The sequence below is a fragment of the Pseudorca crassidens genome, unplaced genomic scaffold, assembly GCF_039906515.1.
Source record: "Pseudorca crassidens isolate mPseCra1 unplaced genomic scaffold, mPseCra1.hap1 Scaffold_65, whole genome shotgun sequence".
Classification (NCBI taxonomy): domain Eukaryota; kingdom Metazoa; phylum Chordata; class Mammalia; order Artiodactyla; family Delphinidae; genus Pseudorca; species Pseudorca crassidens.
The window spans coordinates 53,187-77,647 of NW_027136317.1; the positions used below are offsets into that span (position 1 = coordinate 53,187).

At 43.7% G+C, this 24,461-nt stretch overlaps 1 long non-coding RNA gene across 1 annotated transcript in view; it reads left to right on the plus strand.

The window, feature by feature from the left end:
- Positions 1–5,796: 5,796 nt before the first annotated feature.
- Positions 5,797–24,461, plus strand: part of LOC137218248 (uncharacterized) — a 218,062-nt gene continuing 199,397 nt past the window's right edge. Inside the window, exon 1 of the long non-coding RNA XR_010940572.1 lies at positions 5,797–5,872. This is a non-coding gene — a long non-coding RNA (uncharacterized lncRNA). The remainder of the gene's footprint in view (positions 5,873–24,461) is intronic.

Here is a 24,461-nt window from a genome sequence, read left to right on the forward strand (position 1 = left end):
CCAAGTGCATCATTGTGGACGTTCTGCCTCTTTTCCTATGCTTTACATGCAATTCCAGTCTACCTCCTGAAATCGGTTTCCTGCAATTCTGCCCCGCTTTCAAGTCCTCTTGGCAGCCTTACTTCAATATATTTTTGGACGATAGCTGTCATTTATAACTCTGCAGGTTTGTGAATTACAGTGCCCCTGAGCTCCTTTCTTCAAGTCGCTTTCTTGTGAGCTGGCCGCAACACCGCAGGATTGCTTCAGGCCCTAGTGTGGTTCCGGCATGGCTCGCTGAGCCTTTGGTTAATTCCTCTTCCTGGTGGGAAATGAGAGTTAAATTTGCCCGTCCAGACACCTCCAGCTAGTCTCTCATTGGTTCTCCCTATTCCTGTTCATTTTCCGCAGAAATTGCAAACTGGGCCAAACAGGAGGTTAAAGGCACTGACTCTCCAAGTGGGGAGAGTGTTAGTAAAGCGTCTGGAATGTTGCACCCGAGTACCAGGGGACGAAAACTGAGACACATTTGAACACGTTACCCGATCACACAGTGGATCATACTCTGGGTTCCTCATGTATGTTTTAGCTGAAGGAAGAATCCCTTAAACCTGGAGATTTGAGAACCATGGAATAGGTACCATGCAATATGACTTCAAAGGGTCTGCATTTGCTCACCGAACCTCACCAATCCTATCACTGCTGCGTTTATGCCGCTGTGCACACGCTTGATTCTCTTTCGGAGACATATAAATCCATAGGTTTTAAGATTCTTACTAGTCAGGTATATTCTTAGGCGTTTAATATGGGGTGTTGGGTCCACTTCGTTGAGCAAGCAGTAGCTCTTGTCTATTATATATTTGGCTTATGGTAATGTATCTGTGCTAATTTCAATCTCTGGTTTTATGCAGCACCTCAACTCACCTTTCCCCTTAAGCAAGCATAAGTTGGTTTTCTACATTTGAGACCCTATTCTGTTTTGTAATTAAGTTCCTGTGTAGCCAAGTTTACATTCCATGTATTAGTGATATCTTATGATGTTTCTTTTTCTGTGTGACTTATTTCACTTAGAATCTTCGTACCTGAATCCACTCATTATGCTGCTACGGGCCTGATGACATAGATTTCATTGCTGAGTGATATTGCATTGTACGTTAGTACCACAACTTCTTTATCCATTTTTCGCCTTCTGTGATATTGAACTTGTACCGTACACGAGGTTCTTGTAAACAGAGCCGTCGCAAACTTTGGGGTGGCTGTGTCTTTTTGATTTTAATTTCCCTAAGCTATAGGACCATAAGTGGAAGTGCCCTAGGCTCTGTTGCTTTGTTTTTTAGATGTTTCAGGAAACACCATACACTTCTCCAGAGTGGCTGTTGGCAATTTACATCCCGCCCATCAGTCTAAATAGGCTCCCCGTTCTCCATGGCCTGACCTGCCTTTCTGGATTTTACACTTTTTTCAGATGGCCCTTTTGACCGGGGGACAGTGAGACTTCATTGTAGTGCAGATTTCCTTTGCAAGCTTGCTTGGTTGGCCAAAAAGTGCGTATGCGTTTTTTCCTGAATATATTCAGTAAAAAACGCATACGCCCTTTTTGGCCAAGTGCATCATTGTGGACGTTCTGCCTCTTTTCCTTTGCTTTACATGCAATTTCAGTCTACCTCCTGAAATCGGTTTCCTGCAATTCTGACCCGCTTTCAAGTCCTCTTGGCAGCCTTACTTCAAGATATTTTTGGACGATAGCTGTCATTTATAACTCTGCAGGTTTGTGAATTACAGTGCCCCTGAGCTCCTTTCTTCAACTCGCTTTCTTGTGAGCTGGCCGCAACACCGCAGGATTGCTTCTGGCCCTAGTGTGGTTCCGGCATGGCTCGCTGAGCCTTTGGTTAATTCCTCTTCCTGGTGGGAAATGAGAGTTAAATTTGCCCGTCCAGACACCTCCAGCTAGTCTCTCATTGGTTCTCCCTATTCCTGTTCATTTTCTGCAGAAATTGCAAACTGGGCCAAACAGGAGGTTAAAGGCACTGACTCTCCAAGTGGGGAGAGTGTTAGTAAAGCGTCTGGAATGTTGCACCCGAGAACCAAGGGACGAAAACTGAGACACATTTCAACACATTTCCCGATCACACGGTGGCTCATAATCTGGGTTCCACATGCATGTTTTAGCTGAAGGAAGAATCCCTTAAACCCGGAGAGTTGAGAACCATGGAATGGGTACCATGCAATATGACTTCAAAGGGTCTGCATTTGCTCACCGAACCTCACCAATCCTATCACGGCTGCGTTTATGCCGCTGTACACACGCTTGATTCTCTTTCAGAGACATATAAATCCATAGGTTTTAAGATTCTTACTAGTCAGGTATATTCTTAGGCGTTTAATATGGGGTGTTGGGTCCACTTCGTTGAGCAAGCAGTAGCTCTTGTCTATTACATATTTGGCTTATGGAAAGGTATCTGTGCTAATTTCAATCTCTGGTTTTATGCAGCACCCAAACTCACCTTTTCCCTTAAGCAGGCATAAGTTGGTTTTCTACATTTGAGACCCTATTCTGTTTTGTAATTCAGTTCCTGTGTAGCCAAGTTTACATTCCGTGTATCAGTGATATCTTATGATGTTTCTTTTTCTGTGTGACTTATTTCACTTAGAATCATCGTACCTGAATCCACTGATTATCCTGCTATGGGCCTGATGACATAGATTTCATTGCTGAGTGATATTGCATTGTACGTTAGTACCACAACTTCTTTATCCATTTTTCGCCTTCTGTGATATTGAACTTGTACCGAAAATGAGGTTCTTGTAAACAGAGCCATCCCAAACTTTGGGGTGGCTGTGTCTTTTTGATTTTAATTTCCCTAAGCTATAGGACCATAAGTGGAAGTGCCCTAGGCTCTGTTGCTTTGTTTTTTAGATATTTCAGGAAACACAATACACTTCTCCAGAGTGGCTGTTGGCAATTTACATCCCACCCATCAGCATAAGAATGCTCCCAGTTCTCCATGGCCTGTCCTGCCTTTCTGGATTTTACACTTTTTTCAGGTGGCCCTTTTGACCGGGGGGCAGTGAGACTTCATTGTAGTGCAGATTTCCTTTGCAAGCTTGCTTGGTTGGCCAAAAAGGGCTTATGCGTTTTTTCCTGAATATTCAGGAAAAAACGCGTACGCACTTTTTGGCCAAGTGCATCATTGTGGACGTTCTGCCTCTTTTCCTATGCTTTACATGCAATTCCAGTCTACCTCCTGAAATCGGTTTCCTGCAATTCTGCCCCGCTTTCAAGTCCTCTTGGCAGCCTTACTTCAATATATTTTTGGACGATAGCTGTCATTTATAACTCTGCAGGTTTGTGAATTACAGTGCCCCTGAGCTCCTTTCTTCAACTCGCTTTCTTGTGAGCTGGCCGCAACACTGCAGGATTGCTTCAGGCCCTAGTGTGGTACTGGCATGGCACGCTGAGCCTTTGGTTAATTCCTCTTCCTGGTTGGAAATGAGAGTTAAATTTGCCCGTCCAGACACCTCCAGCTAGTCTCTCATTGGTTCTCCCTATTCCTCTTCATTTTCTGCAGAAATTGCAAACTGGGCCAAACAGGAGGTTAAAGGCACTGACTCTCCAAGTGGGTAGAGTGTTAGTAAAGCGTCTGGAAAGTTGCACCGAGTACCAGGGGACGAAAAATGAGATACATTTAAAAACGTTTCCCGATCATACGGTGGATCATACTCTGGGTTCCACATGCATGTTTAGCTGAAGGAAGAATCCCTTAAACCTGGAGAGTTGAGAACCATGGAATGGGTACCATGCAATATGACTTCAAAGGGTCTGCATTTGCTCACCGAACCTCACCAATCCTATCACTGCTGCATTTATGCCGCTGTACACACGCTTGATTCTCTTTCGGAGACATATAAATCCATATGTTTTAAGATTCATACTAGTCAGGTATATTCTTAGGGGTTTAATATGTGGTGTTGAGTCCACTTCGCTGAGCAAGCAGTAGCTCTTGTCTATTACATATTTGGCTTATGGAAAGGTATCTGTGCTAATTTCAATCTCTGGTTTTATGCAGCACCCCAACTCACCTTTCCCCTTAATCAAGCATAAGTTGGTTTTCTACATTTGAGACCCTATTCTGTTTTGTAATTCAGTTCCTGTGTAGCCAAGTTTACATTCCGTGTATTAGTGATATCTTATGATGTTTCTTTTTCTGTGTGACTTATTCCACTTAGAATCATCGTACCTGAATCCACTCATTATCCTGCTATGGGCCTGATGACATAGATTTCATTGCTGAGTGATATTGCATTGTACGTTAGTACCACAACTTCTTTATCCATTTTTCACTTTCTGTGATATTGAACTTGTACCGTAAATGAGGTTCTTGTAAACAGAGCCGTCCCAAACTTTGGGGTGGCTGTGTCTTTTTGATTTTAATTTCCCTAATCTATAGGACCATAAGTGGAAGTACCCTAGGCTCTGTTGCTTTGTTTTTTAGATGTTTCAGGAAACACCATACACTTCTCCTGAGTGGCTGTTGGCAATTTACATCCCGCCCATCAGCCTAACTAGGCTCCCAGTTCTCCATGGCCTGTCCTGCCTTTCTGGATTTTACACTTTTTTCAGATGGCCCTTTTGACCGGGGGGCAGTGAGACTTCATTGTAGTGGAGATTTCCTTTGCAAGCTTGCTTGTTTGGCCAAAAAGGGCGTATGCGTTTTTTCCTGAATATATTCAGGAAAAAACGCGTACGCACTTTTTGGCCAAGTGCATCATTGTGGACGTTCTGCCTCTTTTCCTATGCTTTACATGCAATTCCAGTCTACCTCCTGAAATCGGTTTCCTGCAATTCTGCCCCGCTTTCAAGTCCTCTTGGCAGCCTTACTTCAATATATTTTTGGACGATAGCTGTCATTTATAACTCTGCAGGTTTGTGAATTACAGTGCCCCTGAGCTCCTTTCTTCAACTCGCTTTCTTGTGAGCTGGCCGCAACACTGCAGGATTGCTTCAGTCCCTAGTGTGGTACTGGCATGGCACGCTGAGCCTTTGGTTAATTCCTCTTCCTGGTTGGAAATGAGAGTTAAATTTGCCCGTCCAGACACCTCCAGCTAGTCTCTCATTGATTCTCCTTATTCCTCTTCATTTTCTGCAGAAATTGCAAACTGGGCCAAACAGGAGTTTAAAGGCACCGACTCTCCAAGTGGGGAGAGTGTTAGTAAAGCTTCTGGAATGTTGCACCCGAGTACCAGGGGACGAAAACTGAGACACATTTGAACACGTTTCCCGATCACACGGTGAATCATACTCTGGGTTCCACATGCATGTTTTAGCTGAAGGAAGAATCCCTTAAACCTGGAGAGTTGAGAACCATGGAATGGGTACCATGCAATATGACTTCAAAGGGTCTGCATTTGCTCACCGAACCTCACCAATCCTATCACTGCTGCATTTATGCTGCTGTACACACGCTTGATTCTCTTTCGGAGACATATAAATCCATAGGTTTTAAGATTCTTACTAGTCAGGTATATTCTTAGGCGTTTAATATGGGGTGTTGAGTCCACTTCGTTGAGCAAGCAGTAGCTCTTGTCTATTACATATTTGGCTTATGGAAAGTTATCTGTGCTAATTTCAATCTCTGGTTTTATGCAGCACCCCAACTCACCTTTCCCCTTAAGCAAGCATAAGTTGGTTTTCTACATTTGAGACCCTATTCTGTTTTGTAATTCAGTTCCTGTGTAGCCAAGTTTACATTCCGTGTATTAGTGATATCTTATGATGTTTCTTTTTCTGTGTGACATATTTCACTTAGAATCATCATACCTGAATCCACTCATTATGCTGCTATGGGCCTGATGACATAGATTTAATTGCTGAGTGATATTGCATTGTACGTTAGTACCACAACTTCTTTATCCATTTTTCGCTTTCTGCGATATTGAACTTGTACCATAAACGAGGTTCTTGTAAACAGAGCCGTCCGAAACTTTGGGGTGGCTGTGTCTTTTTGATTTTAATTTCCCTAAGCTATAGGACCATAAGTGGAAGTGCCCTAGGCTCTGTTGCTTTGTTTTTTAGATGTTTCAGGAAACACCATACACTTCTCCAGAGTGGCTGTTGGTAATTTACATCCCGCCCATCAGCATAACAAGGCTCCCAGTTCTCCATGGCCTGTCCTGCCTTTGTGGATTTTACACTTTTTTCAGATGGCCCTTTTGACCGGGGGGCAGTAAGACTTCATTGTAGTGCAGATTTCCTTTGCAAGCTTGCTTGGTTGGCCAAAAAGGGCGTATGCGTTTTTTCCTGAATATATTCAGGAAAAAACGCATACGCCCTTTTTGGCCAAGTGCATCATTGTGGACGTTCTGCCTCTTTTCCTATGCTTTACATGCAATTCCAGTCTACCTCCTGAAATCGGTTTCCTGCAATTCTGCCCCGCTTTCAAGTCCTCTTGGCAGCCTTACTTCAATATATTTTTGGACGATAGCTGTCATTTATAACTCTGCAGGTTTGTGAATTACAGTGCCCCTGAGCTCCTTTCTTCAAGTCGCTTTCTTGTGAGCTGGCCGCAACACCGCAGGATTGCTTCAGGCCCTAGTGTGGTTCCGGCATGGCTCGCTGAGCCTTTGGTTAATTCCTCTTCCTGGTGGGAAATGAGAGTTAAATTTGCCCGTCCAGACACCTCCAGCTAGTCTCTCATTGGTTCTCCCTATTCCTGTTCATTTTCCGCAGAAATTGCAAACTGGGCCAAACAGGAGGTTAAAGGCACTGACTCTCCAAGTGGGGAGAGTGTTAGTAAAGCGTCTGGAATGTTGCACCCGAGTACCAGGGGACGAAAACTGAGACACATTTGAACACGTTACCCGATCACACGGTGGATCATACTCTGGGTTCCTCATGTATGTTTTAGCTGAAGGAAGAATCCCTTAAACCTGGAGATTTGAGAACCATGGAATAGGTACCATGCAATATGACTTCAAAGGGTCTGCATTTGCTCACCGAACCTCACCAATCCTATCACTGCTGCGTTTATGCCGCTGTGCACACGCTTGATTCTCTTTCGGAGACATATAAATCCATAGGTTTTAAGATTCTTACTAGTCAGGTATATTCTTAGGCGTTTAATATGGGGTGTTGGGTCCACTTCGTTGAGCAAGCAGTAGCTCTTGTCTATTATATATTTGGCTTATGGTAATGTATCTGTGCTAATTTCAATCTCTGGTTTTATGCAGCACCTCAACTCACCTTTCCCCTTAAGCAAGCATAAGTTGGTTTTCTACATTTGAGACCCTATTCTGTTTTGTAATTAAGTTCCTGTGTAGCCAAGTTTACATTCCATGTATTAGTGATATCTTATGATGTTTCTTTTTCTGTGTGACTTATTTCACTTAGAATCTTCGTACCTGAATCCACTCATTATGCTGCTACGGGCCTGATGACATAGATTTCATTGCTGAGTGATATTGCATTGTACGTTAGTACCACAACTTCTTTATCCATTTTTCGCCTTCTGTGATATTGAACTTGTACCGTACACGAGGTTCTTGTAAACAGAGCCGTCGCAAACTTTGGGGTGGCTGTGTCTTTTTGATTTTAATTTCCCTAAGCTATAGGACCATAAGTGGAAGTGCCCTAGGCTCTGTTGCTTTGTTTTTTAGATGTTTCAGGAAACACCATACACTTCTCCAGAGTGGCTGTTGGCAATTTACATCCCGCCCATCAGTCTAAATAGGCTCCCCGTTCTCCATGGCCTGACCTGCCTTTCTGGATTTTACACTTTTTTCAGATGGCCCTTTTGACCGGGGGACAGTGAGACTTCATTGTAGTGCAGATTTCCTTTGCAAGCTTGCTTGGTTGGCCAAAAAGTGCGTATGCGTTTTTTCCTGAATATATTCAGTAAAAAACGCATACGCCCTTTTTGGCCAAGTGCATCATTGTGGACGTTCTGCCTCTTTTCCTTTGCTTTACATGCAATTTCAGTCTACCTCCTGAAATCGGTTTCCTGCAATTCTGACCCGCTTTCAAGTCCTCTTGGCAGCCTTACTTCAAGATATTTTTGGACGATAGCTGTCATTTATAACTCTGCAGGTTTGTGAATTACAGTGCCCCTGAGCTCCTTTCTTCAACTCGCTTTCTTGTGAGCTGGCCGCAACACCGCAGGATTGCTTCTGGCCCTAGTGTGGTTCCGGCATGGCTCGCTGAGCCTTTGGTTAATTCCTCTTCCTGGTGGGAAATGAGAGTTAAATTTGCCCGTCCAGACACCTCCAGCTAGTCTCTCATTGGTTCTCCCTATTCCTGTTCATTTTCTGCAGAAATTGCAAACTGGGCCAAACAGGAGGTTAAAGGCACTGACTCTCCAAGTGGGGAGAGTGTTAGTAAAGCGTCTGGAATGTTGCACCCGAGAACCAAGGGACGAAAACTGAGACACATTTCAACACATTTCCCGATCACACGGTGGCTCATAATCTGGGTTCCACATGCATGTTTTAGCTGAAGGAAGAATCCCTTAAACCCGGAGAGTTGAGAACCATGGAATGGGTACCATGCAATATGACTTCAAAGGGTCTGCATTTGCTCACCGAACCTCACCAATCCTATCACGGCTGCGTTTATGCCGCTGTACACACGCTTGATTCTCTTTCAGAGACATATAAATCCATAGGTTTTAAGATTCTTACTAGTCAGGTATATTCTTAGGCGTTTAATATGGGGTGTTGAGTCCACTTCGTTGAGCAAGCAGTAGCTCTTGTCTATTACATATTTGGCTTATGGAAAGGTATCTGTGCTAATTTCAATCTCTGGTTTTATGCAGCACCCAAACTCACCTTTTCCCTTAAGCAGGCATAAGTTGGTTTTCTACATTTGAGACCCTATTCTGTTTTGTAATTCAGTTCCTGTGTAGCCAAGTTTACATTCCGTGTATCAGTGATATCTTATGATGTTTCTTTTTCTGTGTGACTTATTTCACTTAGAATCATCGTACCTGAATCCACTGATTATCCTGCTATGGGCCTGATGACATAGATTTCATTGCTGAGTGATATTGCATTGTACGTTAGTACCACAACTTCTTTATCCATTTTTCGCCTTCTGTGATATTGAACTTGTACCGAAAATGAGGTTCTTGTAAACAGAGCCATCCCAAACTTTGGGGTGGCTGTGTCTTTTTGATTTTAATTTCCCTAAGCTATAGGACCATAAGTGGAAGTGCCCTAGGCTCTGTTGCTTTGTTTTTTAGATATTTCAGGAAACACAATACACTTCTCCAGAGTGGCTGTTGGCAATTTACATCCCACCCATCAGCATAAGAATGCTCCCAGTTCTCCATGGCCTGTCCTGCCTTTCTGGATTTTACACTTTTTTCAGGTGGCCCTTTTGACCGGGGGGCAGTGAGACTTCATTGTAGTGCAGATTTCCTTTGCAAGCTTGCTTGGTTGGCCAAAAAGGGCTTATGCGTTTTTTCCTGAATATTCAGGAAAAAACGCGTACGCACTTTTTGGCCAAGTGCATCATTGTGGACGTTCTGCCTCTTTTCCTATGCTTTACATGCAATTCCAGTCTACCTCCTGAAATCGGTTTCCTGCAATTCTGCCCCGCTTTCAAGTCCTCTTGGCAGCCTTACTTCAATATATTTTTGGACGATAGCTGTCATTTATAACTCTGCAGGTTTGTGAATTACAGTGCCCCTGAGCTCCTTTCTTCAACTCGCTTTCTTGTGAGCTGGCCGCAACACTGCAGGATTGCTTCAGGCCCTAGTGTGGTACTGGCATGGCACGCTGAGCCTTTGGTTAATTCCTCTTCCTGGTTGGAAATGAGAGTTAAATTTGCCCGTCCAGACACCTCCAGCTAGTCTCTCATTGGTTCTCCCTATTCCTCTTCATTTTCTGCAGAAATTGCAAACTGGGCCAAACAGGAGGTTAAAGGCACTGACTCTCCAAGTGGGTAGAGTGTTAGTAAAGCGTCTGGAAAGTTGCACCGAGTACCAGGGGACGAAAAATGAGATACATTTAAAAACGTTTCCCGATCATACGGTGGATCATACTCTGGGTTCCACATGCATGTTTAGCTGAAGGAAGAATCCCTTAAACCTGGAGAGTTGAGAACCATGGAATGGGTACCATGCAATATGACTTCAAAGGGTCTGCATTTGCTCACCGAACCTCACCAATCCTATCACTGCTGCATTTATGCCGCTGTACACACGCTTGATTCTCTTTCGGAGACATATAAATCCATATGTTTTAAGATTCATACTAGTCAGGTATATTCTTAGGGGTTTAATATGTGGTGTTGAGTCCACTTCGCTGAGCAAGCAGTAGCTCTTGTCTATTACATATTTGGCTTATGGAAAGGTATCTGTGCTAATTTCAATCTCTGGTTTTATGCAGCACCCCAACTCACCTTTCCCCTTAATCAAGCATAAGTTGGTTTTCTACATTTGAGACCCTATTCTGTTTTGTAATTCAGTTCCTGTGTAGCCAAGTTTACATTCCGTGTATTAGTGATATCTTATGATGTTTCTTTTTCTGTGTGACTTATTCCACTTAGAATCATCGTACCTGAATCCACTCATTATCCTGCTATGGGCCTGATGACATAGATTTCATTGCTGAGTGATATTGCATTGTACGTTAGTACCACAACTTCTTTATCCATTTTTCACTTTCTGTGATATTGAACTTGTACCGTAAATGAGGTTCTTGTAAACAGAGCCGTCCCAAACTTTGGGGTGGCTGTGTCTTTTTGATTTTAATTTCCCTAATCTATAGGACCATAAGTGGAAGTACCCTAGGCTCTGTTGCTTTGTTTTTTAGATGTTTCAGGAAACACCATACACTTCTCCTGAGTGGCTGTTGGCAATTTACATCCCGCCCATCAGCCTAACTAGGCTCCCAGTTCTCCATGGCCTGTCCTGCCTTTCTGGATTTTACACTTTTTTCAGATGGCCCTTTTGACCGGGGGGCAGTGAGACTTCATTGTAGTGGAGATTTCCTTTGCAAGCTTGCTTGTTTGGCCAAAAAGGGCGTATGCGTTTTTTCCTGAATATATTCAGGAAAAAACGCGTACGCACTTTTTGGCCAAGTGCATCATTGTGGACGTTCTGCCTCTTTTCCTATGCTTTACATGCAATTCCAGTCTACCTCCTGAAATCGGTTTCCTGCAATTCTGCCCCGCTTTCAAGTCCTCTTGGCAGCCTTACTTCAATATATTTTTGGACGATAGCTGTCATTTATAACTCTGCAGGTTTGTGAATTACAGTGCCCCTGAGCTCCTTTCTTCAACTCGCTTTCTTGTGAGCTGGCCGCAACACTGCAGGATTGCTTCAGTCCCTAGTGTGGTACTGGCATGGCACGCTGAGCCTTTGGTTAATTCCTCTTCCTGGTTGGAAATGAGAGTTAAATTTGCCCGTCCAGACACCTCCAGCTAGTCTCTCATTGATTCTCCTTATTCCTCTTCATTTTCTGCAGAAATTGCAAACTGGGCCAAACAGGAGGTTAAAGGCACTGACTCTCCAAGTGGGTAGAGTGTTAGTAAAGCGTCTGGAAAGTTGCACCGAGTACCAGGGGACGAAAAATGAGATACATTTAAAAACGTTTCCCGATCATACGGTGGATCATACTCTGGGTTCCACATGCATGTTTAGCTGAAGGAAGAATCCCTTAAACCTGGAGAGTTGAGAACCATGGAATGGGTACCATGCAATATGACTTCAAAGGGTATGCATTTGCTCACCGTACCTCACCAATCCTATCACTGCTGCGCTTATGCCGCTGTACACACGCTTGATTCTCTTTCGGAGACATATAAATCCATAGGTTTTAAGATTCTTACTAGTCAGGTATATTCTTAGGCATTTAATATGGGATGTTGTGTCCTTTTCTTTGAGCAAGGAGTAGCTCTTGTCTATTACATATTTGGCTTATGGAACGGTATCTGTGTTAATTTCAATCTCTGGTTTTATGCAGCACCCCAACTCACCTTTCCCCTTAAGCAAGCATAACTTGGTTTTCTACATTTGAGACCCTGTTCTGTTTTGTAATTCAGTTCCTGTGTAGCCAAGGTTACATTCCATATATTAGTGATATCTTATGATGTTTCTTTTTCTGTGTGACTTATTTCACTTAGAATCATCGTACCTGAATCCACTCATTATGCTGCTACTGGCTTGATGACATAGATTTCATTGCTGAGTGATATTGCGTTGTACGTAAGTACCACAGATTCTGTATCCATTTATCGCCTTCTGTGATATTGAACTTGTACCGTAAACGAGGTTCTTGTAAACAGAGCCGTCCCAAACTTTGGGGTGGCTGTGTCTTTTTGATTTTAATTTCCCTAAGCTATAGGACCATAAGTGAAGTGCCCTAGGCTCTCTTGCTTTGTTTTTTAGATGTTTCAGGAAACACCATACACTTCTCCAGAGTGACTGTTGGCAATTTACATCCCGCCCTTCAGCATAACAAGGCTCCCAGTTCTCCATGGCCTGTCCTGCCTTTCTGGATTTTACACTTTATTCAGATGGCCCTTTTGACCGGGCGGCAGTGGGAATTCATTGTAGTGCAGATTTCCTTTGCAAGCTTGCTTGGTTGGCCAAAAAGGGCGTATGCGTTTTTTCCTGAATATATTCAGGAAAAAAGGCATACACCCTTTTTGGCCAAGTGCATCATTGTGGACGTTCTGCCTCTTTTCCTATGCTTTACATACAATTCCAGTCTACCTCCTGAAATCGGTTTCCTGCAATTCTGCCCCACTTTCAAGTCACCTTGGCAGCCTTACTTCAATATATTTTTGGACGATAGCTGTCATTTATAACTCTGCAGGTTTGTGAAATACAGTGCCCCTGAGCTCCTTTCTTCAACTCGCTTTCTTGTGAGCTGGCCGCAACACCGCAGGATTGCTTCAGGCCCTAGTGTGGTTCCGGCACGGCACGCTGAGCCTTTGGTTAATTCCTCTTCCTGGTGGGAAATGAGAGTTAAATTTGCCCGTCCAGACACCTCCAGCTAGTCTCTAATTGGTTCTCCGTATTCCTGTTCATTTTCTGCAGAAATTGCAAACTCGGCCAAACAGGAGGTTAAAGGCACTGACTCTCCAAGTGGGGAGAGTGTTAGTAAAGCATCTGGAATGTTGCACCCGAGTACCAAGGGACGAAAACTGAGACACATTTCAACACATTTCCCGATCACACGGTGGCTCATACTCTGGGTTCCACATGCATGTTTTAGCTGAAGGAAGAATCCCTTAAACCTGGAGAGTTGAGAACCATGGAATGGGTACCATGCAATATGACTTCAAAGGGTCTGCATTTGCTCACCGAACCTCACCAATCCTATCACTGCTACGTTTATGCCGCTGTACACATGCTTGATTCTCTTTCGGAGACATATAAATCCATAGGTTTTAAGATTCTTACTAGTCAGGTATATTCTTAGGCGTTTAATATGGGGTGTTGAGTCCACTTCGTTGAGCAAGCAGTAGCTCTTGTCTATTACATATTTGGCTTATGGAAAGGTATCTGTGCTAATTTCAATCTCTGGTTTTATGCAGCACCCCAACTCACCTTTCCCCTTAAGCAAGCATAAGTTGGTTTTCTACATTTGAGACACTATTCTGTTTTGTAATTCAGTTCCTGTGTAGCCAAGTTTACATTCCGTGTATTAGTGATATCTTATGATGTTTCTTTTTCTGTGTGACTTTTTTCACTTAGAATCATTGTACCTGAATCCACTCATTATGCTGCTACTGGCCTGATGACATAGATTTCATTGCTGAGTGATATTGCATTGTACGTAAGTACCACAACTTCTTTATCCATTTTTCGCTTTCTGCGATATTGAACTTGTACCGTACATGAGGTTCTTGTAAACAGAGCCGTCCCAAACTTTGGGGTGGCTGTGTCTTTTTGATTTTAATTTCCCTAATCTATAGGACCATAAGTGGAAGTGCCCTAGGCTCTGTTGCTTTGTTTTTTAGATGTTTCAGGAAACACCATACACTTCTCCTGAGTGGCTGTTGGCAATTTACATCCCGCCCATCAGCCTAACTAGGCTCCCAGTTCTCCATGGCCTGTCCTGCCTTTCTGGATTTTACACTTTTTTCAGATGGCCCTTTTGACCAGGGGGCAGTGAGACTTCATTGTAGTGCAGATTTCCTTTGCAAGCTTGCTTGGTTGGCCAAAAAGGGCGTATGCGTTTTTTCCTGAATATATTCAGGAAAAAACGCATACGCCCTTTTTGGCCAAGTGCATCATTGTGGACGTTCTGCCTCTTTTCCTATGCTTTACATGCAATTCCAGTCTACCTCCTGAAATCGGTTTCCTGCAATTCTGCCCCGCTTTCAAGTCCTCTTGGCAGCCTTACTTCAATATATTTTTGGACGATAGCTGTCATTTATAACTCTGCAGGTTTGTGAATTACAGTGCCCCTGAGCTCCTTTCTTCAACTCGCTTTCTTGTGAGCTGGCCGCAACTCTGTAGGATTGCTTCAGTCCCTAGTGTGGTACTGGCATGGCACACTGAGCCTTTGGTTAATTCCTCTTCCTGGTTGGAAATGAGAGTTAAATTTGCCCGTCCAGACACCTCCAGCTAGTCTCTCATTGGTTCTCCCTATTCCTCTTCATTTTCTGCAGAAATTGCAAACTGGGCCAAACAGGAGGTTAAAGGCACTGACTCTCCAAGTGTGTAGAGTGTTAGTAAAGCGTCTGGAAAGTTGCACCGAGTACCAGGGGACGAAAAATGAGATACATTTAAAAACGTTTCCCAATCATATGGTGGATCATACTCTGGGTTCCACATGCATGTTTAGCTGAAGGAAGAATCCCTTAAACCTGGAGAGTTGAGAACCATGGAATGGGTACCATGCAATATGACTTCAAAGGGTCTGCATTTGCTCACCGTACCTCACCAATCCTATCACTGCTGCGCTTATGCCGCTGTACACACGCTTGTTTCTCTTTCGGAGACATATAAATCCATAGGTTTTAAGATTATTACTAGTAGGTATATTCTTAGGCGTTTAATATGGGATGTTGTGTCCTTTTCTTTGAGCAAGGAGTTGCTCTTGTCTATTACATATTTGGCTTATGGAACGGTATCTGTGCTAATTTCAATCTCTGGTTTTATGCAGCACCCCAACTCACCTTTCCCCTTAAGCAAGCATAAGTTGTTTTTCTACATTTGAGACCCTGTTCTGTTTTGTAATTCAGTTCCTGTGTAGCCAAGGTTACATTCCATATATTAGTGATATCTTATGATGTTTCTTTTTCTGTGTGACTTATTTCCCTTAGAATCATCGTACCTGAATCCACTCATTATGCTGCTACTGGCTTGATGACATAGATTTCATTGCTGAGTGATATTGCGTTGTACGTAAGTACCACAGATTCTTTATCCATTTATCGCCTTCTGTGATATTGAACTTGTACCGTAAACGAGGTTCTTGTAAACAGAGCCGTCCCAAACTTTGGGGTGGCTGTGTCTTTTTGATTTTAATTTCCCTAAGCTATAGGACCATAAGTGAAGTGCCCTAGGCTCTCTTGCTTTGTTTTTTAGATGTTTGAGGAAACACCATACACTTCTCCAGAGTGACTGTTGGCAATTTACATCCCGCCCATCAGCATAAGAAGGCTCCCAGTTCTCCATAGCCTGTCCTGCCTTTCTGGATTTTACACTTTTTTCAGATGGCCCTTTTGACCGGGGGGCAGTGAGACTTCATTGTAGTGCAGATTTCCTTTGCAAGCTTGCTTGGTTGGCCAAAAAGTGCGTATGCGTTTTTTCCTGAATATATTCAGGAAAAAACGCATACGCCCTTTTTGGCCAAGTGCATCATTGTGGACGTTCTGCCTCTTTTCCTATGCTTTACATGCAATTCCAGTCTACCTCCTGAAATCGGTTTCCTGCAATTCTGCCCCGCTTTCAAGTCCTCTTGGCAGCCTTACTTCAATATATTTTTGGACAATAGCTGTCATTTATAACTCTGCAGGTTTGTGAATAAGAGTGCCCCTGAGCTCCTTTCTTCAACTCGCTTTCTTGTGAGCTGGCCGCAACACCGCAGGATTGCTTCAGGCCCTAGTGTGGTTCCGGCATGGCTCGCTGAGCCTTTGGTTAATTCCTCTTCCTGGTGGGAAATGAGAGTTAAATTTGCCCGTCCAGACAGCTCCAGCTACTCTCTCATTGGTTCTCCCTATTCCTGTTCATTTTCCGCAGAAATTGCAAACTGGGCCAAACAGGAGTTTAAAGGCACTGACTCTCCAAGTGGGGAGAGTGTTAGTAAAGCGTCTGGAATGTTGCACCCGAGTACCAGGGGACGAAAACTGAGACACATTTGAACACGTTTCCCGATCACACGGTGGATCATACTCTGGGTTCCACATGCATGTTTTAGCTGAAGGAAGAATCCCTTAAACCTGGAGAGTTGAGACCCATGGAATGGGTACCATGCAATATGACTTCAAAGGGTCTGCATTTGCTCACCGAACCTCACCAATCCTATCACTGCTGCGTTTATGCCGCTGTACACACGCTTGATTCTGTTTCGGAGACATATAAATCCATAGGTTTTAAGATTCTTACTAGTCAGGTATATTCTTAGGCGTTTAATATGGGGTGTTGAGTCCACTTCGTTGAGCAAGCAGTAGCTCTTGTCTATTACATATTTGGCTTATGGAAAGGTATCTGTGCTAATTTCAATCTCTGGTTTTATGCAGCACCCCAACTCACCTTTCCCCTTAAGCAAGCATAAGTTGGTTTTCTACATTTGAGACCCTATTCTGTTTTGTAATTCAGTTCCTGTGTAGCCAAGTTTACATTCCGTGTATTAGTGATATCTTATGATGTTTCTTTTTCTGTGTGACTTATTTCACTTAGAATCATCGTACCTGAATCCACTCATTATGCTGCTACTGGCCTGATGACATAGATTTCATTGCTGAGTGATATTGCATTGTACGTAAGTACCTCAACTTCTTTATCCATTTCTCGCTTTCTGCGATATTGAACTTGTACCGTAAATGCGGTTCTTGTAAACAGAGCCGTCGCAAACTTTGGGGTGGCTGTGTCTTTTTGATTTTAATTTCCCTAAGCTATAGGACCATAAGTGGAAGTGCCCTAGGCTCTGTTGCTTTTGTTTTTTAGATGTTTCAGGAAACACCATACACTTCTCCAGAGTGGCTGTTGGTAATTTACATCCCGCCCATCAGCATAACAAGGCTCCCAGTTCTCCATGGCCTGTCCTGCCTTTGTGGATTTTACACTTTTTTCAGATGGCCCTTTTGACCGGGGGACAGTGAGACTTCATTGTAGTGCAGATTTCCTTTGCAAGCTTGCTTGGTTGGCCAAAAAGGGCGTATGCGTTTTTTCCTGAATATATTCAGGAAAAAACGCATACGCCCTTTTTGGCCAAGTGCATCATTGTGGACGTTCTGCCTCTTTTCCTATGCTTTACATGCAATTCCAGTCTACCTCCTGAAATCGGTTTCCTGCAATTCTGCCCCGCTTTCAAGTCCTCTTGGCAGCCTTACTTCAATATATTTTTGGACGATAGCTGTCATTTATAACTCTGCAGGTTTGTGAATAACAGTGCCCCTGAGCTCCTTTCTTCAACTCGCTTTCTTGTGAGCTGGCCGCAACACCGCAGGATTGCTTCAGGCCCTAGTGTGGTTCCGGCATGGCTCGCTGAGCCTTTGGTTAATTCCTCTTCCTGGTGGGAAATGAGAGTTAAATTTGCCCGTCCAGACTCCTCCAGCTAGTCTCTCATTGGTTCTCCCTATTCCTGTTCATTTTCCGCAGAAATTGCAAACTGGGCCAAACAGGAGTTTAAAGGCACTGACTCTCCAAGTGGGGAGAGTGTTAGTAAAGCGTCTGGAATGTTGCACCCGAGTACCAGGGGACGAAAACTGAGACACATTTGAACACGTTTCCCGATCACACGGTGGATCATACTCTGGGTTCCACATGCATGTTTTAGCTGAAGGAAGAATCCCTTAAACCTGGAGAGTTGAGACCCATGGAATGGGTACCATGCAATATGACTTCAAAGGGTCTGCATTTGCTCACCGAACCTCACCAATCCTATCACTGCTGCGTTTATGCCGCTGTACACACGCTTGATTCTCTTTCGGAGACATATAAATCCATAGGTTTTAAGATTCTTACTAGTCAGGTATATTCTTAGGCGTTTAATATGGGGTGTTGAGTCCACTTCGTTGAGCAAGCAGTAGCTCTTGTCTATTACATATTTGGCTTATGGAAAGGTATCTGTGCTAATTTCAATCTCTGGTTTTATGCAGCACCCCAACTCACCTTTCCCCTTAAGCAAGCATAAGTTGGTTTTCTACATTTGAGACCCTATTCTGTTTTGTAATTCAGTTCCTGTGTAGCCAAGTTTACCTTCCGTGTATTAGTGATATCTTATGATGTTTCTTTTTCTGTGTGACTTATTTCACTTAGAATCATCGTACCTGAATCCACTCATTATGCTGCTACTGGCCTGATGACATAGATTTCATTGCTGAGTGATATTGCATTGTACGTAAGTACCTCAACTTCTTTATCCATTTCTCGCTTTCTGCGATATTGAACTTGTACCGTAAATGCGGTTCTTGTAAGCAGAGCCGTCCCAAATTTTGGAGTGGCTGTGTCTTTTTGATTTTAATTTCCCTAAGCTATAGGACCATAAGTGGAAGTGCCCTAGGCTCTGTTGCTTTGTTTTTTAGATGTTTCAGGAAACACCATACACTTCTCCAGAGTGGCTGTTGGTAATTTACATCCCGCCCATCAGCATAACAAGGCTCCCAGTTCTCCATGGCCTGTCCTGCCTTTGTGGATTTTACACTTTTTTCAGATGGCCCTTTTGACCGGGGGACAGTGAGACTTCATTGTAGTGCAGATTTCCTTTGCAAGCTTGCTTGGTTGGCCAAAAAGGGCGTATGCGTTTTTTCCTGAATATATTCAGGAAAAAACGCATACGCCCTTTTTGGCCAAGTGCATCATTGTGGACGTTCTGCCTCTTTTCCTATGCTTTACATGCAATTCCAGTCTACCTCCTGAAATCGGTTTCCTGCAATTCTGCCCCGCTTTCAAGTCCTCTTGGCAGCCTTACTTCAATATATTTTTGGACGATAGCTGTCATTTATAACTCTGCAGGTTTGTGAATAACAGTGACCCTGAGCTCCTTTCTTCAACTCGCTTTCTTGTGAGCTGGCCGCAACACCGCAGGATTGCTTCAGGCCCTAGTGTGGTTCCGGCATGGCTCGCTGAGCCTTTGGTTAATTCCTCTTCCTGGTGGGAAATGAGAGTTAAATTTGCCCGTCCAGACAGCTCCAGCTACTCTCTCATTGGTTCTCCCTATTCCTGTTCATTTTCCGCAGAAATTGCAAACTGGGCCAAACAGGAGTTTAAAGGCACTGACTCTCCAAGTGGGGAGAGTGTTAGTAAAGCGTCTGGAATGTTGCACCCGAGTACCAGGGGACGAAAACTGAGACACATTTGAACACGTTTCCCGATCACACGGTGGATCATACTCTGGGTTCCACATGCATGTTTTAGCTGAAGGAAGAATCCCTTAAACCTGGAGAGTTGAGACCCATGGAATGGGTACCATGCAATATGACTTCAAAGGGTCTGCATTTGCTCACCGAACCTCACCAATCCTATCACTGCTGCATTTATGCCGCTGTACACACGCTTGATTCTCTTTCGAGACATATAAATCCATAGGTTTTAAGATTCTTACTAGTCAGGTATATTCTTAGGCGTTTAATATGGGGTGTTGAGTCCACTTCGTTGAGCAAGCAGTAGCTCTTGTCTATTACATATTTGGCTTATGGAAAGGTATCTGTGCTAATTTCAATCTCTGGTTTTATGCAGCACCCCAACTCACCTTTCCCCTTAAGCAAGCATAAGTTGGTTTTCTACATTTGAGGCCCTATTCTGTTTTGTAATTCAGTTCCTGTGTAGCCAAGTTTACATTCCGTGTATTAGTGATACCTTATGATGTTTCTTTTTCTGTGTGACTTATTTCACTTAGAATCATCGTACCTGAATCCACTCATTATGCTGCTACTGGCCTGATGACATAGATTTCATTGCTGAGTGATATTGCATTGTACGTAAGTACCGCAACTTCTTTATCCATTTTTCGCTTTCTGCGATATTGAACTTGTACTGTAAACGAGGTTCTTGTAAACAGAGCCGTCCCAAACTTTGGGGTGACTGTGTCTTTTTGATTTTAATTTCCCTAATCTATAGGACCATAAGTGGAAGTGCCCTAGGCTCTGTTGCTTTGTTTTTTAGATGTTTCAGGAAACACCATACACTTCTCCAGAGTGGCTGTTGGTAATTTACATCCCGCCCATCAGCATAACAAGGCTCCCAGTTCTCCATGGCCTGTCCTGCCTTTGTGGATTTTACACTTTTTTCAGATGGCCCTTTTGACCGGGGGGCAGTGAGACTTCATTGTAGTGCAGATTTCCTTTGCAAGCTTGCTTGGTTGGCCAAAAAGGGCGTATGCGTTTTTTCCTGAATATATTCAGGAAAAAACGCATACGCCCTTTTTGGCCAAGTGCATCATTGTGGACGTTCTGCCTCTTTTCCTATGCTTTACATGCAATTCCAGTCTACCTCCTGAAATCGGTTTCCTGCAATTCTGCCCCGCTTTCAAGTCCTCTTGGCAGCCTTACTTCAATATATTTTTGGACGATAGCTGTCATTTATAACTCTGCAGGTTTGTGAATAACAGTGCCCCTGAGCTCCTTTCTTCAACTCGCTTTCTTGTGAGCTGGCCGCAACACCGCAGGATTGCTTCAGGCCCTAGTGTGGTTCCGGCATGGCTCGCTGAGCCTTTGGTTAATTCCTCTTCCTGGTGGGAAATGAGAGTTAAATTTGCCCGTCCAGACAGCTCCAGCTACTCTCTCATTGGTTCTCCCTATTCCTGTTCATTTTCCGCAGAAATTGCAAACTGGGCCAAACAGGAGTTTAAAGGCACTGACTCTCCAAGTGGGGAGAGTGTTAGTAAAGCGTCTGGAATGTTGCACCCGAGTACCAGGGGACGAAAACTGAGACACATTTGAACACGTTTCCCGATCACACGGTGGATCATACTCTGGGTTCCACATGCATGTTTTAGCTGAAGGAAGAATCCCTTAAACCTGGAGAGTTGAGACCCATGGAATGGGTACCATGCAATATGACTTCAAAGGGTCTGCATTTGCTCACCGAACCTCACCAATCCTATCACTGCTGCGTTTATGCCGCTGTACACACGCTTGATTCTCTTTCGGAGACATATAAATCCATAGGTTTTAAGATTCTTACTAGTCAGGTATATTCTTAGGCGTTTAATATGGGGTGTTGAGTCCACTTCGTTGAGCAAGCAGTAGCTCTTGTCTATTACATATTTGGCTTATGGAAAGGTATCTGTGCTAATTTCAATCTCTGGTTTTATGCAGCACCCCAACTCACCTTTCCCCTTAAGCAAGCATAAGTTGGTTTTCTACATTTGAGACCCTATTCTGTTTTGTAATTCAGTTCCTGTGTAGCCAAGTTTACCTTCCGTGTATTAGTGATATCTTATGATGTTTCTTTTTCTGTGTGACTTATTTCACTTAGAATCATCGTACCTGAATCCACTCATTATGCTGCTACTGGCCTGATGACATAGATTTCATTGCTGAGTGATATTGCATTGTACGTAAGTACCTCAACTTCTTTATCCATTTCTCGCTTTCTGCGATATTGAACTTGTACCGTAAATGCGGTTCTTGTAAGCAGAGCCGTCCCAAATTTTGGAGTGGCTGTGTCTTTTTGATTTTAATTTCCCTAAGCTATAGGACCATAAGTGGAAGTGCCCTAGGCTCTGTTGCTTTGTTTTTTAGATGTTTCAGGAAACACCATACACTTCTCCAGAGTGGCTGTTGGTAATTTACATCCCGCCCATCAGCATAACAAGGCTCCCAGTTCTCCATGGCCTGTCCTGCCTTTGTGGATTTTACACTTTTTTCAGATGGCCCTTTTGACCGGGGGACAGTGAGACTTCATTGTAGTGCAGATTTCCTTTGCAAGCTTGCTTGGTTGGCCAAAAAGGGCGTATGCGTTTTTTCCTGAATATATTCAGGAAAAAACGCATACGCCCTTTTTGGCCAAGTGCATCATTGTGGACGTTCTGCCTCTTTTCCTATGCTTTACATGCAATTCCAGTCTACCTCCTGAAATCGGTTTCCTGCAATTCTGCCCCGCTTTCAAGTCCTCTTGGCAGCCTTACTTCAATATATTTTTGGACGATAGCTGTCATTTATAACTCTGCAGGTTTGTGAATAACAGTGACCCTGAGCTCCTTTCTTCAACTCGCTTTCTTGTGAGCTGGCCGCAACACCGCAGGATTGCTTCAGGCCCTAGTGTGGTTCCGGCATGGCTCGCTGAGCCTTTGGTTAATTCCTCTTCCTGGTGGGAAATGAGAGTTAAATTTGCCCGTCCAGACAGCTCCAGCTACTCTCTCATTGGTTCTCCCTATTCCTGTTCATTTTCCGCAGAAATTGCAAACTGGGCCAAACAGGAGTTTAAAGGCACTGACTCTCCAAGTGGGGAGAGTGTTAGTAAAGCGTCTGGAATGTTGCACCCGAGTACCAGGGGACGAAAACTGAGACACATTTGAACACGTTTCCCGATCACACGGTGGATCATACTCTGGGTTCCACATGCATGTTTTAGCTGAAGGAAGAATCCCTTAAACCTGGAGAGTTGAGACCCATGGAATGGGTACCATGCAATATGACTTCAAAGGGTCTGCATTTGCTCACCGAACCTCACCAATCCTATCACTGCTGCATTTATGCCGCTGTACACACGCTTGATTCTCTTTCGAGACATATAAATCCATAGGTTTTAAGATTCTTACTAGTCAGGTATATTCTTAGGCGTTTAATATGGGGTGTTGAGTCCACTTCGTTGAGCAAGCAGTAGCTCTTGTCTATTACATATTTGGCTTATGGAAAGGTATCTGTGCTAATTTCAATCTCTGGTTTTATGCAGCACCCCAACTCACCTTTCCCCTTAAGCAAGCATAAGTTGGTTTTCTACATTTGAGGCCCTATTCTGTTTTGTAATTCAGTTCCTGTGTAGCCAAGTTTACATTCCGTGTATTAGTGATACCTTATGATGTTTCTTTTTCTGTGTGACTTATTTCACTTAGAATCATCGTACCTGAATCCACTCATTATGCTGCTACTGGCCTGATGACATAGATTTCATTGCTGAGTGATATTGCATTGTACGTAAGTACCGCAACTTCTTTATCCATTTTTCGCTTTCTGCGATATTGAACTTGTACTGTAAACGAGGTTCTTGTAAACAGAGCCGTCCCAAACTTTGGGGTGACTGTGTCTTTTTGATTTTAATTTCCCTAATCTATAGGACCATAAGTGGAAGTGCCCTAGGCTCTGTTGCTTTGTTTTTTAGATGTTTCAGGAAACACCATACACTTCTCCAGAGTGGCTGTTGGTAATTTACATCCCGCCCATCAGCATAACAAGGCTCCCAGTTCTCCATGGCCTGTCCTGCCTTTGTGGATTTTACACTTTTTTCAGATGGCCCTTTTGACCGGGGGGCAGTGAGACTTCATTGTAGTGCAGATTTCCTTTGCAAGCTTGCTTGGTTGGCCAAAAAGGGCGTATGCGTTTTTTCCTGAATATATTCAGGAAAAAACGCATACGCCCTTTTTGGCCAAGTGCATCATTGTGGACGTTCTGCCTCTTTTCCTATGCTTTACATGCAATTCCAGTCTACCTCCTGAAATCGGTTTCCTGCAATTCTGCCCCGCTTTCAAGTCCTCTTGGCAGCCTTACTTCAATATATTTTTGGACGATAGCTGTCATTTATAACTCTGCAGGTTTGTGAATAACAGTTCCCCTGAGCTCCTTTCTTCAACTCGCTTTCTTGTGAGCTGGCCGCAACACCGCAGGATTGCTTCAGGCCCTAGTGTGGTTCCGGCATGGCTCGCTGAGCCTTTGGTTAATTCCTCTTCCTGGTGGGAAATGAGAGTTAAATTTGCCCGTCCAGACAGCTCCAGCTACTCTCTCATTGGTTCTCCCTATTCCTGTTCATTTTCCGCAGAAATTGCAAACTGGGCCAAACAGGAGGTTAAAGGCACTGACTCTTCAACTGGGGAGAGTGTTAGTAAAGCGTCTGGAATGTTGCACCCGAGTACCAGGGGACGAAAACTGAGACACATTTGAACACGTTTCCCGATCACACGGTGGATCATACTCTGGGTTCCACATGCATGTTTTAGCTGAAGGAAGAATCCCTTAAACCTGGAGAGTTGAGAACCATGGAATGGGTACCATGCAATATGACTTCAAAGGGTCTGCATTTGCTCACCGAACCTCACCAATCCTATCACTGCTGCGTTTATGCCGCTGTACACACGCTGGATTCTCTTTCGGAGACATATAAATCCATAGGTTTTAAGATTCTTACTAGTCAGGTATATTCTTAGGC